Source organism: Canis lupus, chromosome 24, assembly GCF_048164855.1.
Source record: "Canis lupus baileyi chromosome 24, mCanLup2.hap1, whole genome shotgun sequence".
NCBI lineage: Eukaryota > Metazoa > Chordata > Mammalia > Carnivora > Canidae > Canis > Canis lupus.
This window is the reverse complement of record NC_132861.1, coordinates 18,336,598-18,351,820: the sequence shown is the minus strand read 5'-3', so window position 1 is coordinate 18,351,820 and position 15,223 is coordinate 18,336,598. Positions and strand designations below refer to the sequence as shown.

General features: G+C 38.4%; 1 pseudogene; it reads left to right on the top strand.

The window, feature by feature from the left end:
• Positions 1–2,486: 2,486 nt before the first annotated feature.
• On the top strand, positions 2,487–3,260 carry LOC140616437 (small ribosomal subunit protein eS1 pseudogene; annotated as a pseudogene).
• The last annotated feature ends 11,963 nt before the right edge of the window (positions 3,261–15,223 follow it).

Here is a 15,223-nt window from a genome sequence, read left to right as displayed (position 1 = left end):
TTTTTTAAAGATTTTATTTATTTATTCATGAGAGACACACAGAGAGAGAGGCAGAGACACAGGCAGAGGGAGAAGCAGGTTCCATGCAAGAAGCCCGACTTGGGACTTGATCCCGGGACTCCAGGATCAGGCCCTGGGCCGAAGGCAGGCGCCAAACCTCTGAGCCACCCAGGGATCCCAGAAGGTAGGTTTCTCTGGGGAGCATAATTAGTAAAAGTTTAGGGAAGGTTAAGAGCAGGGCCTGGTGTGGTCATTATACCTACTTCTGTTCTCCCTTTGCCAAAGGCTACAGAGTTCCTCCCAAGGCAGGTTCCCCAGTCACCACCCAGAGTCACTTAGGGCATGCTTTAAAAGTGTGGATGCCCCTCTGGAAGACAGTATGGAGGTTCCTTAAAAAGTTAAAAGTAGAGCTACCCTATGACCCAGCAATTGCACTATTAGGTATTTACCCAAAGGATACAAACATAGTGATTTAAAGGGGCACCTGCACTTCAATGTTCATAGCAGCAGTGTCCACAATAGCCAAACTGTGGAAAGAGCCATGATGCCCATCGATAAATATATATCGATGGGCACACACACATATAAACATAGACACACACACATATAAATATTACTCAACCATCAAAAAAGAATGAAGTCTTGCCATTTGCAATGATGTGGATGGAACTAGTAGATATTATGCTAAGTGAAATAAGTCAATTAGAGAAAGACAATTATATGGTTTCACTCATATGTGGAATTTAAGAAATAAAACAGATGAACCTAGAGGAAGGAAAAATGAAATCAGAGAGGGAGACAAACCATAAGAGACTCTTTTTTTAAAAAAAAAAGATTTATTATTTTTTTTATTTATGAGAGAGAGGGAGGGGGAGAAAGAGAAAGAGAACACATAAGTGGGAGGAGGAGCATAGGCAGAGGGAGAAGCAGTCTCTCAGTTGAGCAGGGAGCCAGATGTGGGGCTTGATCCCAGGACACTGGGATCATGACCTGAGCCTAAGGCAGATGCTCAGCCAGTTGAGTCACCCAGGTGCCCCTGAGATTCTTAACTCTAGGAAACAAACTGAGGGTTGCTGGAGGGGAAGAGAGTCAGGGGGTGGGATAGCTGGGTGATGGGCATTAAGAAGGTCATGTGATGGAAACAGCACTGGGTATTATATGCAACTGATGAATCACTAAATTCTACCAATGAAACTAATAATACACTATACGTTAACTAAATTGAATTAAAAAATAAAAACAAACAAACAAATAAAGTAGATGCTTTGGTGCTACCTCAGACATACTGAATTGGAGTCTCTACTGCACACAGGCATGTGCAGTAGATAAGGATCCTGAGATTTCCAGGAAAAGTTCTGGAACTCCTGGTACATAGACTTGGTTCAGTAGCAGCAACTGCATTTGGCAGCCAGTTCTAGGAAACTGTTTCCAGTGGAAAGAGGGTCCCTTGATAAATTATTGAGTTATGTTTAAGAATCAATTTATTGACCTTCCTAATAGAGGTAATGCACTTCAGTAACTAGTTTTGCACAATGAAAGAGAAAATTTCTGATTATGTTGATTATGTTGATAAGGTACAATAATGCTATAGCTTCAGAGTTTGTGTCTATTGTGGCACCGTTTATCTAAGGAACTCAACGTATCTTATAGGCGTTCTTCTAAAAATGGTTTTGACAGAGGTTGTAAACGTTACTGTCCTCACTTTTCAGTTCAAGAGCAACAGATTCATAATAAAAAGTCACATCTTGAAAATAAAAGCCAGTGTTTCTCTAGACTTCACTGCAGTTCACAGACACCAAATGGTACAAGAGGAAAATTTTTGTCATTAATGTCAGAGCATTAAAATTGAATGGGGGTGGCATTTAGATATTTAAATATTGTTAACAGATATATGTATCACAGACTTATAACTGAATTCTGAAAGGCTTGTCCCAGATTTATCAATTAAATTCGATATTCTGTATTTTTACTTTTGTGTGTGTGATTAACTTCAGAAATGACTATAGTAAGACTTTCTCTGATACAGAACTTTTAAAGGTGGGAAAGAGTAATTGTGAAAATGCTGTTTCCCAAATTGTAGTCATAATTTCTATGCCTAATACTCCTTTCTGTTTTTTTTTCCTTTGGGCATGTCTATGTAGAGTAAGTCAAAAGTTTTAGTAAAACTTTAGATTAGCATTCTTACTAAAAGAGGAGAGAAATCCTAGCAGTGTCTGAAGTGGTCCCAAGCAGCTGTATTTTTATGTCACTCTGCACATAAAACTGAGGCATAGCCAGAACTGAGACCTACTCCTGGGGTTTCCTACAACAGTAACCATACTCTGCAGAATAAAAAGCAATCTCTCCAATCTAATCTTGACATTAACAAAAAATAGGAATAGTGACAAATTATTTTGCCAACCCAGATTTGTGCTTTTCCCATTTATTTGAGTGGTCAGCGTAAATCCTACTTTGATATTTAAATGTTTATTATTCTCGAGAGCAGCGCCATGGCAGTCGGCAAGAACAAGCACCTTACGAAAGGCGGCAAAAAGGGAGCCAAGAAGACAGCGGTTGATCCATTTTCTAAGAAAGATTGGTATGATGTGAAAGCGCCAGCTATGTTCAATATAAGAAATATTGGAGAAACACTAGTCACAAGAACTCAAGGAACCAAAATTGCGTCTGATGGTCTCAAGGGTTGCGTTTTTGAAGTTAGTCTTGCTGATCTGCAGAATGATGAAGTTGCATTTAGGAAATTCAAGCTAATCACTGAGGATGTGCAGGGCAAAAACTGCCTGACTAATTTTCATGGCATGGATCTTACCCGTGACAAAATGTGCTCCATGGTCAAAAAATGGCAGACCATGATTGAAGCTCATGTTGATGTAAAGACTACCTATGGCTATTTGCTTCGTCTATTTTTTGTTGGTTTTACTAAAAAATGCAATAATCAGATTCGGAAGACCTCTTACGCTCAGCACCAACAGGTCCACCAAATCCGGAAAAAGATGATGGAAATCATGACTCGAGAGGTGCAGACAAATGACTTGAAAGAAGTGGTCAATAAATTGATTCCAGACAGCATCAGAAAAGATATAGAAAAAGCTTGTCAGTCTATTTATCCACTCCATGATGTTTTTGTTAGAAAAGTAAAAATGCTGAAGAAGCCCAAGTTTGAATTGGGAAAACTCATGGAGCTTCATGGTGAAGGTAGTAGTTCTGGAAAAACTATGGGGGATGAGACCAGTGCTAAAGTTGAATGAGCTGATGGATATGAACCACCAGTCCAAGGATCTGTTTAAAATTCAGACATTTAATGGTGACAAATAAAAACATATTTGTGATGAAAAAAATAAATGTTTATTATGCTCAAGTGTCTGAAATCAAGGCTCTGCCAATAATTGCAGAAAAATCTAAATCACCATCTTGTTTTTCTTTGTCACTATTGAGGGGAGTTGGAGATTATCACCAAGTTTTCTTCCAATTATATGATTCCATTTAATGGCTCTGATAAGTGAGTATTTGAGTATACTAAATAGGTTTACATTTTTAGAGGAGTATTCTCATCTAAATAGTATTCTCATCTCTCAAGTATTCTCAAGGTATTGTAAGAATTCATGTATATAATGGCTGAGCCTGGTCAATGGTATTTAAGAAACTTTTACACTAAACAGTTTTCTACCACACTAGGAAAATAATGGTTTTGTTGTGGGGCTGAATTTGTCTGTTTAACTGATTCCTTATTATTGAACATGTTATTTCCAACTATAAAAAGTTTTTTGAGTTTAGTTGACACACAATGTTACATTAGTTTCAGGTGTACAATAGTGATTCAACATCTCTATACATTATGCTATATGCTCACAAGTGGAGCTCCCATTGGTCTCCATATAGCACCTACTAAAATATCATTGACTATATTCCCTAGGCTGGACCTTTTATTCTAATGACTTATTCATTCTCTAACCAGAATTCTGTATATCCTACTCCCCACCCACCCATTTTGCTCATCTTTTTACCCTCTCCCTTTGGCAACCATCACTTTGTTCTTGTGTTTAAAGGTCTGCTTCTGCTTTTTATTTATTCACTTGTTTTGTTTTTTAGATTCCATACATGATTAAAATAATACAGTATTTGTCTTTCTCTCTCTGACTTATTTCACTTAGCATAATACCCTCTAGGTGCATCCATGTTGTCGCAAAGGCAAAATCTCATCTTTTTTTTCTGGCTGAGTAATATGCCAGTGTGTATAGACATATCTTGGCCATCATAAGTTATTTCTCATTCTTCCCCTTTTTCAGATGTCTTTTTCTTCCTGAATAGGTGTAATGATAAATTTTATGTGTCAGTTTAGATATTAGATATTTGGTGAAATAATATTCTGTGTGTTTCTGTGAGAGTGTTTTTGCATGTGGTTAACATTTATATCAGCAGGCTGAATTGAAGCTGCCCTCCATAAATGTGAGTGGGTCTCACACAATCAGTTTATAGCCTACATAGAACAAGAAGCTGACCCTCTTCTCTGAGAGAGAAAAAAACTTTCTGCCCTGATGGCGTTTGACCTAGGCATTGGCTCTTCCACCTGGCAGCTTCCAGCTGAACTGGGACGTCAGCCTTGCAGATTTTGGACTTACTGGCCTCTGTAATCTCATAAGCCGGTTCCTTATATAAATCTCTTCCTGTAATCACTCTCTATATAATAATCTTTATATGCATATAATCTTTATATGCAAAGTCTAATAATATCTGTAATAAATCTCTATGTATATATGCATATTTACACACATGTATATATCATATTGACTCTGTTTCTCTGGACAACCCTGACTAATACAATGGATGATGAAGAACACATGACTTTCATTGTATTTAGAAACGTTTTTTTTTTAGTGACAATATGGGATTGTTAGCAGAAAAACATATGTTGTGTTATTTGTGAATTACAATCATTGGCATGGGGGTGCTATAGCTATAATTTAGAAAACTTCATGGGATCCCTGGGTGGCTCAGCGATTTGGCACCTGCCTTCAGCCCAAGGTGTGATCCTGGAGTCCTGGGATCGAGTCCCACGTTGGGCTCCCTGCATGGAGCCTGCTTTTCCCTCTGCCTGTGTCTCTGCTTCTCTCTCTGTGTCTCTCATGAATAAATAAATAAATAAATCTTTAAAAAAATTTAGAAAACTTCCTTTTATTTTACTTTTCAGATGAAATAGATTTTGAAAAGAGCAAATAATGTTTAATATAAATTCCATTAAAGAATAAATGAAAATTGAATAAGTCATTTGAGATATGTAATTTAAAACGTTAATAATGTAAATTTTGTTTCATGAGTTTATGTTTCAGCAACGTGACTGACATGTCAAAATACTATCATATTTAAAATTTTAATAGTTTAGAGATTTTATTTTTAAGTAATGTCCACACCCAACCTGGGGTTCAAATCCACCACCCCAAGGTCAAGAACCGCAGGCTCTACTGACTCAGCCAGTCATGTGCCCCGAAAGTTTATCTATAATCAATAACTTTAATTGACCTAGAACATTAGTATTTTTAGTCATTTAAAAAAATGAACATATTTTCTTCATTTTACCCTTCCAAAATCACTAAAAACTCTGACATGATTTTAAAGAGTAATTTCAGCAAAGTCTGGAAACTGAAGGTTAAAGGAATTAACAACTTATTTTCTCCATAGACCTAGTTTTTGAGGAACTTGATTGGAATTTGTGGCAGAGCTCACACCAGGACAATCTAGACCAGGGTTCCTCAACCTTGGCACTGCTGACATTGTGGGTTGGATAATTCTTTGTTACATTTTAGAATGTTCAGCAGCACCCTGGCCTCCACCATGTACCCCTGACTGAGCAACCAAAAATGTATCTGGACCGTGCAGAAAGTCTCCCGGTGGGGCAAAATCAGCCCAGGCGAGAACCACTGGTGCGAACACATATGGCACGAGCAAGGCTAGTTGCATGAATAAGTAGAGATCACAGCCTAAAATACATGTAAATAAGGGATTGTCTAATAAAAATAAAATTTAATAAAGAACAACAATCAAGAAACTTTGGACTCCATGGGGTAGGGATCATAGCTGTTCTGTTCTTCACCTTTTGCCTCCTCACATTTGACATTGTGGTTAATAGGGAGCTGATTTTGCTTTACACTGACTTTTGTAATGCCTCTCTGCCTTGGTTTTCACCAAATTTAAGGCAACAGCCTACCTGGAATAAGACTACTCTCCTAATTTGTTAAGGCATTCTCTAGTGAGAGAGCTTTTAAACCTCTGTGATGATTTTGTTTGATGTAATGATGGTTCAGCGAAGTAATAAAGTTCCCAATTGACCAAGCTTTATGTTACCCCTGCCTTGGCAGGAAGACAGGGATGTAGCAAGGACCTTATTTCCTGAGAATTCCATTTTTGGTGAGGTCTGGAATGAGCTAAGAAACTAGTGGCTTTAACTAAATGAGGAAGTAGGAGAAAACAGAAATGTTGGGTGACCATGAGGGTCCATTTGATGCATCCATTCGGTGAGGCTATAGTCCCCAGTTATTTAACCACTCATTTGGGTGTTACTTTGAGATACTTTACACATGTGGGTACCATGTACAATCAGCTGACTTTAAGTAAAGGAGACTACCCTGGATAATATGAGTGGGCCTGATCCAATCAGTTGAAAGACCTTGAGTGTAACTGAGGGCTTTCCCTGAGGTAGAAAACATTTCACCTTCCCCCAGCAGCTTCAGCTTCTGCTCCAGCAGATCTAGTTTGCAGGCCTGCCCCACAGATTTTGAATTTGCCTTGTCAGCCCTCACAATTTTTTGCAATAAATCTCTCCCTCCCCTCTCTCACTCTCTCCTCTGTTTCACCTCAAGCCTTAATGTTCAAGCTGGTTTACAGTAGGAGAACTACAAGCATTGTTATTATCAAGGGACAGAATGGGGACAAGCCCCTATCTTGTTTATTTTGTTTTCTTCTGGAATCTGGCACATGGCTCTCAATAAATGATGAATCGAATGAAATACGTTATTAGCAATTACTGCAAAAAGCTCTGGAGTATTATTTTTTTAAAATACAATCACTGGGGCGGGAGGGATTTTTTTAAAACAGATTTTATTTATTTATTCGTGAGACACACACACACACACACACACACACACACACAGAGGCAGAGGGAGAAGCAGGCTCCATGCTGGGAGCCCGATGTGGGACTCGATCCCGGTGTCCAGGATCACGCCCTGGGCTGAAGGCGGCGCTAAACCACTGAACCGTCCGGGCTGCCCTCTGAAGTATTTAAAACAATATTTTAAATGTTTCTGCTAGGAAGTTGGTGATTTCTATGGAAAAAAAAGGGCATCATTTAGCTTTCAAAATTCAAAAAAAGAAAAGTATTTTCATTATATAAGTAACACTGAGCACATTATTGAAAATCTGGAAAATAGAGGGAAAAATACCTTATATTCACAGTCATAACATAACTAGTGTTAGCATTTTGGTGCATTTCCTTGAGGCTTCCGTTCTGAACCCCTACCCCAAGCAAATGCCAGTTTTTGTATAGAGGCAATCATGCTGTATTTAAAATTTCCCCTGCTTGCTGCTTTGTTATTGCTTAATCTTCATAAATCTCATTTTTTCCTTTATTTATTTAGTTTTCTGTTGAAAATAGCTTTACCATTTAAGTGAAGTCAATTTATACTCTTTGATAAGATGTACTTTAAGTAAGCCCCTTTTAGATGTTCGGCATTTCACATCGGCTGTATCCCTTTCTATCCTCTAAACAAGCATGCGGCAAATATTAGCATCCCCATTGTACAGATGAGGAAATTGGTCTGGGTGTCGCTGAAGAGCTTGTCCAGTCTGCCATGGCAGAGCTTTCAAAAAATGCACTCTTTCTAGTTTGCCATGCTGTCTTGTCTGCTTATTTTACACCATATTCTCTTCTGTGGGTAAAGGGATTTACAGACTGTGGGAGAGCACTCTTTTTCATCTTGTTCCATGGGAAAGAATATGGGCAAAGACTCAATATCTGGTTTGATGTTGTATCATACAGTGCCAGCATTTTTCTAAAGTTTGACAAAGTGAGGATGTCTTTTTTTCTTTTATGACTATTTATGCTTCATTTCAATCTATGTTTTCAAATTTAGTTCACGTTCCAATAATTTTTACCAAGGAAAAGTTAACTATGGAAAACCATAGTTTTAGACTTTGGGTTAGTCACTGGCACCCCTCCCATTTGAAATCCACAGACAGATACATGCTTAAAAATTGACAGAGAAAAGTGCTACATCATCATTCAACTCAAATGGAAGGATGTAAAGTAAAATGAATAAATAAATAAAAATAAGTAAAATGAAGCTATGATTAAAGAAATGTTCAAAGATTAAGAATGGGCACTGTCAGTTGAATCTCCTTTTCATGTGAAGTAGTAACAGCATTCTTTCCATATTGGGTGTAATTAGAAATACTATGAAACTTTGGTTGTTTTACTGGGTGTTCAACACATTGAAGTAAATAATGCCACATTAAACAATCCCAAATGTGACTGATCAATTAAAATTAATTGCACATGATCAAATTATAGCATGAAAAACACTACTTCACTTCCTTTGCCCTCAAGTAGCTCCTGTATATTGCAAATAAGAATGCTTCCCCAGAATTATCTATAGTGATGTTGTATGCTGAGTATGGTTATGTTTTTTAACTTTTTTGTGGATTCGTGCTATTTCATTGTTCTTGAGTAAAATATGCAAGTTGATATTAACTCTGTGTCTTCTGGATCTGGCCAATTTATGAGTAGGACTTGTTCTCTCCCCTTCTACCTCTGATTTCTAAAATAAAAAAAAATTATGCATTAATGCTGGGGGAAGATTTCTGACCACAGGGACTTTCTGGACCTCCTTCAGAGAATACCTAATGAGTAGTGCTGGCCACCATGTCAAAGACCAGCTTAGCTGAATAGAACTACTCTGCTACAGTGAAAGGGACTTTGTTGAATTGCAAAAGCTCTCTAGAAGGTACTTAAACATGTTGTACATTCCATTTCTTTGAAAGGTCAGCTTGGTAAACCTATCTAGAGAGATACTAAGGATAAACATATCCTCCCAGTTCTACAACATTGAGAAGCAAGCATGGTTATCTAGAGGTGAGTTTACATACCAGCATAATTCATGAAATTTATGTGCCAGGAGGTTCATATAGGGTACACTTTTAGTGCTATATATATATCCTTAGAAAATTTTGGAATGTTATTTTTGATTTTGTATTTTCTTCAATCAGTAACTCAGTGGAAAATGCTGTCTGAGGTGATTGTTTCATAAATGTTGTAAACCTACATTTATGAAGATTTAAGGTGATTCACTAATCATCTTAAATCCCACACTGAATCTGTCTGTATTCAAGCATTCTTGTAAATGAAGGCTAACAAGTGCAAGTCAGTTGTTGAAGACTATGCTGTCTAGCGTGGTAAAAATCTCCCATTTATTTTTATGTCCTTAATTTGGAGACTGTAGACAAGCTAGGTCTCAGAAGAACTGAGGAGAGGCCTCCTCCCCTTCAGTGCCAGTTGTGCCTGGGGGGTGTGCTTCAGAGATTTCCTGCCCAGTCGGGTAGCCTCGTTTACCTATGCCAGACTTGGGAGAAGTCTTTTTTTTTTTTTTTTTTTAAATTTTTATTGATTTATGATAGTCACAGAGAGAGAGAGAGAGAGAGAGAGAGAGGCAGAGACACAGGCAGAGGGAGAAGCAGGCTCCATGCACCGGGAGCCCGACGTGGGATTCGATCCCGGGTCTCCAGGATCGCGCCCTGGGCCAAAGGCAGGCGCTAAACCGCTGCGCCAGCCAGGGATCCCGGGAGAAGTCTTGAACCAAGTGAGACAGTGAATGTGTAAGACCTTCAGAAAGGACTAAACACGGTGACGTATAAGGTAGAATCATTATGATAATCACCTTCACATCTTCAAGATTAAAATGTGAAACTTTTCCTTTTGGATAGAACGTAGTTGGTGGAGGCAGGCCACTAGGAGGAACTGGAAGAATGACAAAAATGAGATTTTGGAAGGCACAAGGCAGTCATGGAAGAAATGAGTACTAGATGAACTAAAAGGACAGAGAAGGAAGAATTGTTCCCAGGCAAGTTGAAGACTGACAGGTGTTCTTGGCCCTAGTGGCATTTGTTGATTTGGGGTACAGGTCTAGGATCAGATGTGGCTTAGGCAGATGGTCCTCATGAAAGGAAGAGAAACCAGCAAAGCTCTAAACAATACAGGGCCTAGTGTGACAAATTGGAAACTTGAAACGCTTCACACGCAGAGCTGGTTTTCTCTGCAAAATATTTGCTGAGTTATCAGGATTCATAGGATGATGGGGAATGGGGCTGGAAGTTTCTACAGGGCAAATGAAACCTCCCACAAGCTTACATTCTTAAAAAACGAGAAGCCTCTGGGGGGACAGGGCCTACTTCAAGCACACGGCTGTTTCCTCTTGGCCTTAAGACTTTTGCCAGATGTAGACATGTTGTGTGTGTGTGTGTGTGTGTGTGTGTGTGTGTGTAAGGAACCTGGAAAGCTGGTTTGAAAACGTCTGAAATCTTCCAGAGTTGAGGAAACTGACATCCACTGGGCTCTCCATCAGAAGTAGGGCAGGGCTATGCCCCAGGAACAGGGTGGATATAGACAAAGGCCTATAGACAAAGGCCTATAGTCTCATCCTAAAACTGCAACCCTGCCCCAAACCAGTTAAATTCCTGATTGGATTCATGTGATCAAGCCCTCATATCTAAGAAAAAAAGGGACACACTGTCTAGTGCAATAGAGCATCAGCAATAACCTCCACTTTTCTATATGCAACATCTGGCATATAGTCAACAATATCTAGTCGTGCATGGATATAAATGAACATAGGCTGTACAAAAATAAACATTTTCTAGATGTTTTCTCCCACTGTAAAGAGATTCCAATCTAATCAGAGAAGCAACTCTTTGACAAAAGTAGGAAGTTTATGCTGGCTAATAGATAAGAGAAATTAGATGCCTGTTGTTTTTTGCTCATCCTTTACTATATTTAAAATATGGCTTCAAAAAATGTAAGTCACACCTCTGGAATTATTTTATTCTTCTTAATACAATTTTTGCTTTCAAAGTTTTTCTATTCTTCCTATGTCTATGTTTTGAGGTACTTACTAAAAAATACTAACTTGGTAATTACCCATTGAGTCACTAAAAAGCATTGGAGTGTAAGAAATGAAGCAGACAGATATTCCATTAAATTTAGCATTCTTGTTAATGATAACAAAGGGCAGAGTTAGAAAAAAATGGAGAAGAGAATATAGACAGATAACTCAGTGGGAGTCTGATTACAAATTTAACCTAAACTGGGAAGAAGAAGGAGGGGAAAACCCAGGCTTTTGTGTTGGAAGGTCTGCATTAGAATCCTGCTCCATTGCTCCCTGGCTGTGTGACTCTGGTCAAGTGTTTTAAAGCTCTCTACAACTTAGTTCCCTCAACCTTAACAAGCAGAGGTAATGATGTCTAATTTATACTGTAATCAAGTTTGAATGAAACAGTGTATGTGAAGTTCTTTGCATGTACTGAGTGATAAGTATTATTGGTATTGTTATTATTTATACACCATCTATATTCTAAAAGTGGGGAAATAAAAATAATAATAAAACTAGGGAAGTAGGCAAGAAAAAAAATTAAAATGAGTTATGCTGGAGTGACCAAAAGGAAAGTGGGGAGAAATGGGAATGAAGAGGCAAACATGGAGGGGAGGTCACATTTGGAATTTGGGCAGCTTTGCTGGCCATGAGGATGAACTTGGAGTGGAAGGTAGTGCATTTTGAATTAGCAATGTGATCCAATATTGGGACAATTAGAAGTAAAGAAAGTCCAGGGCTTTGCCAGCCACGTTTTATTTATTTATTTATTTATTTATTTATTTATTTATTTATTTATTTATTTATTTATTATGATAGTCACAGAGAGAGAGAGAGAGAGAGAGAGAGAGAGGCAGAGACACAGGCAGAGGGAGAAGCAGGCTCCATGCACCGGGAGCCCGACGTGGGATTCAATCCTGGGTCTCTAGGATCGCGCCCTGGGCCAAAGGCAGGTGCTAAACTGCTGCGCCACCCAGGGATCCCCCCAGCCATGTTTTATGATAGGAGAAATAAGGAGAGGAAGGAAGAAAGATAAAATTAACAGGAGAAAATGCTAAGGAAACACAAGAATTATACTGAAAGAGATGGAAAGGAACAGCATTTGGATTTGACTCTGTTACATTTTCAGAGATGTGTTAATTCACCCACCTGGGCTGTGTGGAGGAACAGGGTCCCCGATCATGTTTTCTGTAGTTCCTCTCAAGACATTTGCATCAGGCACTGTACTTCCGTTCCTTCCAAAGAGGAATATGTGATTACTTTAAAACATTAAACCGTACTTCTGTTTTTGTAAATAAACACTACTTTGTGTGGTTCAAAGTGGTAAGAAAGTGTATATAGTGAAAATCCTCCTTGCTATCCATTGTCCGCTAGCTATATAATTTTTTTTCTTGAAGGCAATGAAAGTCATTGTCTTTGTTTCTTGTATGTATTTCCAGAGATATTTACTTACATGTATAAATATAAAAGTTTTCCCTTTAGGACACACAGGATGCCATAACATATAAGCTGTTCTGGATTGTATTTTTTTCTCCTTAACAATATCCTTTGATATTAGTTCATGGCAGATTAGATTAGTTCATGGAAGTATACAAAAAGCTTCCCAATTTTTTTTCTTTTACCAAGTTGCTTAAGATTCTATTTTATAGATTTCTTTAAATTCATATAACCAGTCATTCTCGATGGACACATAGGCTGTTTCCACTATTTTGCTACTGCAAAGAGTGCTACAGTAAGGAATCTTCTGCACATGTGATTTTGTACATGTGTACATAGATATTGAAGATAAATTTCCAGAAGAGAGATTGCTCAGTCAGAGGATCTATGTATTTGTGATTTATAAGTAGATATTATCAAAAGTGCCCTTCTTAAAACCTGTGTCGGGGGCACCTGGGTGGCTCAGTGGTTGAGCATCTGCTTTCGGCTCAGGGTGTGATCCCGGGGTCCTGGGATGGAGTCCCGCATCGGGCTCCCCGCAGGGACCCTGATTCTTCCTCTGTGTCTCTGCCTCTCTGTGTTTCTCATGAATGAATAAATAAAATCTTTTTAAAAAGCTGTGTAAGTTTCATCTCCACAGTAATGTATGAGAGCATCTGAATTCTCCAAACTCTAACACAGTGTTTTATATTATTTTTAAATATTTGTCAAATTTATAGGTAAAAAATGGTATATCTGCACAGTTTTTTGCATTTAATATAAATGGAGTTGAGCATATTTATTAATGTTTAAGAACCATTTGTATTTTCTGTAAACTATTTTATTCTATTGTGAGTATTTTTCTTTTTTTCCCCCAACACTTTAAATATGTCATTCCACTCTCATCTTTCTTGCACGGTTTCTGAGGAGAAGTCCAACGTAATTCTACCCTTGTTCCACTACAGGTAAGATGTCCTCCCCCCTCTCTATCCTTTTACAAGATTTTCTTTGTTTTCTAAAGATTTTATTTATTTATTCACAACAGACACACACACACAGAGGTAGAGACATAGGCAGAGGGAGAAGCAGGCTTCCTGTGGGGAGCCTGATGTGGGATTCAATCCCAGGACCCCGGGATCACAACCAGAGCCGAAGGCAGATGTTCAACTGCTGAGCGACCCAGGTGTTTCTCAAGATTTTCTCTTTATGTTTGTCTATACTTTAGACATGGAATATGTGTTGAATATGAGATACACTGCATATTTTTTTGGTTTTTATCCTACTTATTATTCTCTGACCTTCCTAGACCTGTGGCTTAGAATCTGTCATTAGTTTTGGAAAATTCTTAAATGTTATCACTTCCAATGTTTCTTGTTGTTTTTCTCTCTTTCATCTCCTTCTGGTATTCCCGTTATGTGGATGCTACTTCTTTTGTTATTTTCCCACAGTTCTTGGATATTCTGTTCCATATCTTTCTTTCCTTTATCTTTGCATTTCAATTTTAGAATTTTCTATTGACCTATGTTGGAATCTCACTGGTTCTCCTTGGCTGTGTTCTGTGCACTGATGAACCCATCAAAGGCATTCTTCATTTCTTTTGCAGTGTTTTGGATTTCTCATATTTCCTTTAGATTCTTTCCTTTAGTCTTCATCTCTCTGCTTACATTACCTGTCTGTTCTTGCATGTTATCCATTTTGTCCACTAGAGCCCTTACCTTACTAATCATAGTTATTTCAAACTCCTGGTGTGATAATCCCCAAACTCCTAACTCTTGCTTTGTCTTTTCATATTATGCTTTTATTCTTTAACCTTTCAGAATGCTGTGTAATTTTTTTTGTTGAAAACTGGATTTTATGACTTGGGTAAAAATTACTTAGGTAAACACCTTTAGTGGAGATTTTATATTTATCTGGTGAGGAACTAGGCTGTTTTTATTGTTTGCAGTGGCTATGGGGTCAGGGGCTAAAGTTTCTTCCGGTGTCCCTGTTTTTGTTTCCTTTGTTGTCTTTGGGTTTCCCTAGAGATTTCTAAAATAGGGTCTGAGTCCTGCAGTTCTTTTAGCTCTAATCCTTCTTACTATACAGGAGCTCTCTGGATGTCATGGTAAGATGTAGGGGCAGGGGAAATGTTCTATGGCCCTATGACTAGGTCTCAGTCTTTTAGAAAGTCCCAGTTGAATATTTCCTTTTCTCCACAGTGAGGTCTGGAAGGGCCTGGTGGTGGATATTTCCCTTCCTCCAGGTTGATTAGGTGCTGGCAAAATATCTTTTCTCGAGGCCAGGCTTTGTTAAGAAGAATAGAGAACTCTGGGCATATTTCAAAATGGTTATTTTCTCCCTTCCCTGAAGGAAGCAGGAAGAAATTTTTCTCAGATCTTCTCAGTGAGAATCTGGTAGAGCTCTTGGGGGTACATGTCAGGAAAGTGTAGGGTCCCTTCTAAGATTAGGCCTTTTCTGAATTTTTAACTCTCAAGCTTGTTCAAACTGAGCTCCTAACAATTCATCAATGACAGTTAGGTGTTCTTACTGATACTAGTTCCAGAGGTGGGCTCCTGTTCCTCTAAGGTATGAGTCTCTACATCTATCTGTCTTTTCAGTTTTCATAGCAGCAGCTTATCCTGTGACCTGAATTCTTTGAGGGATCTAAGAATATCTGTTGACTTTAGTTTGTCCAACTTTTT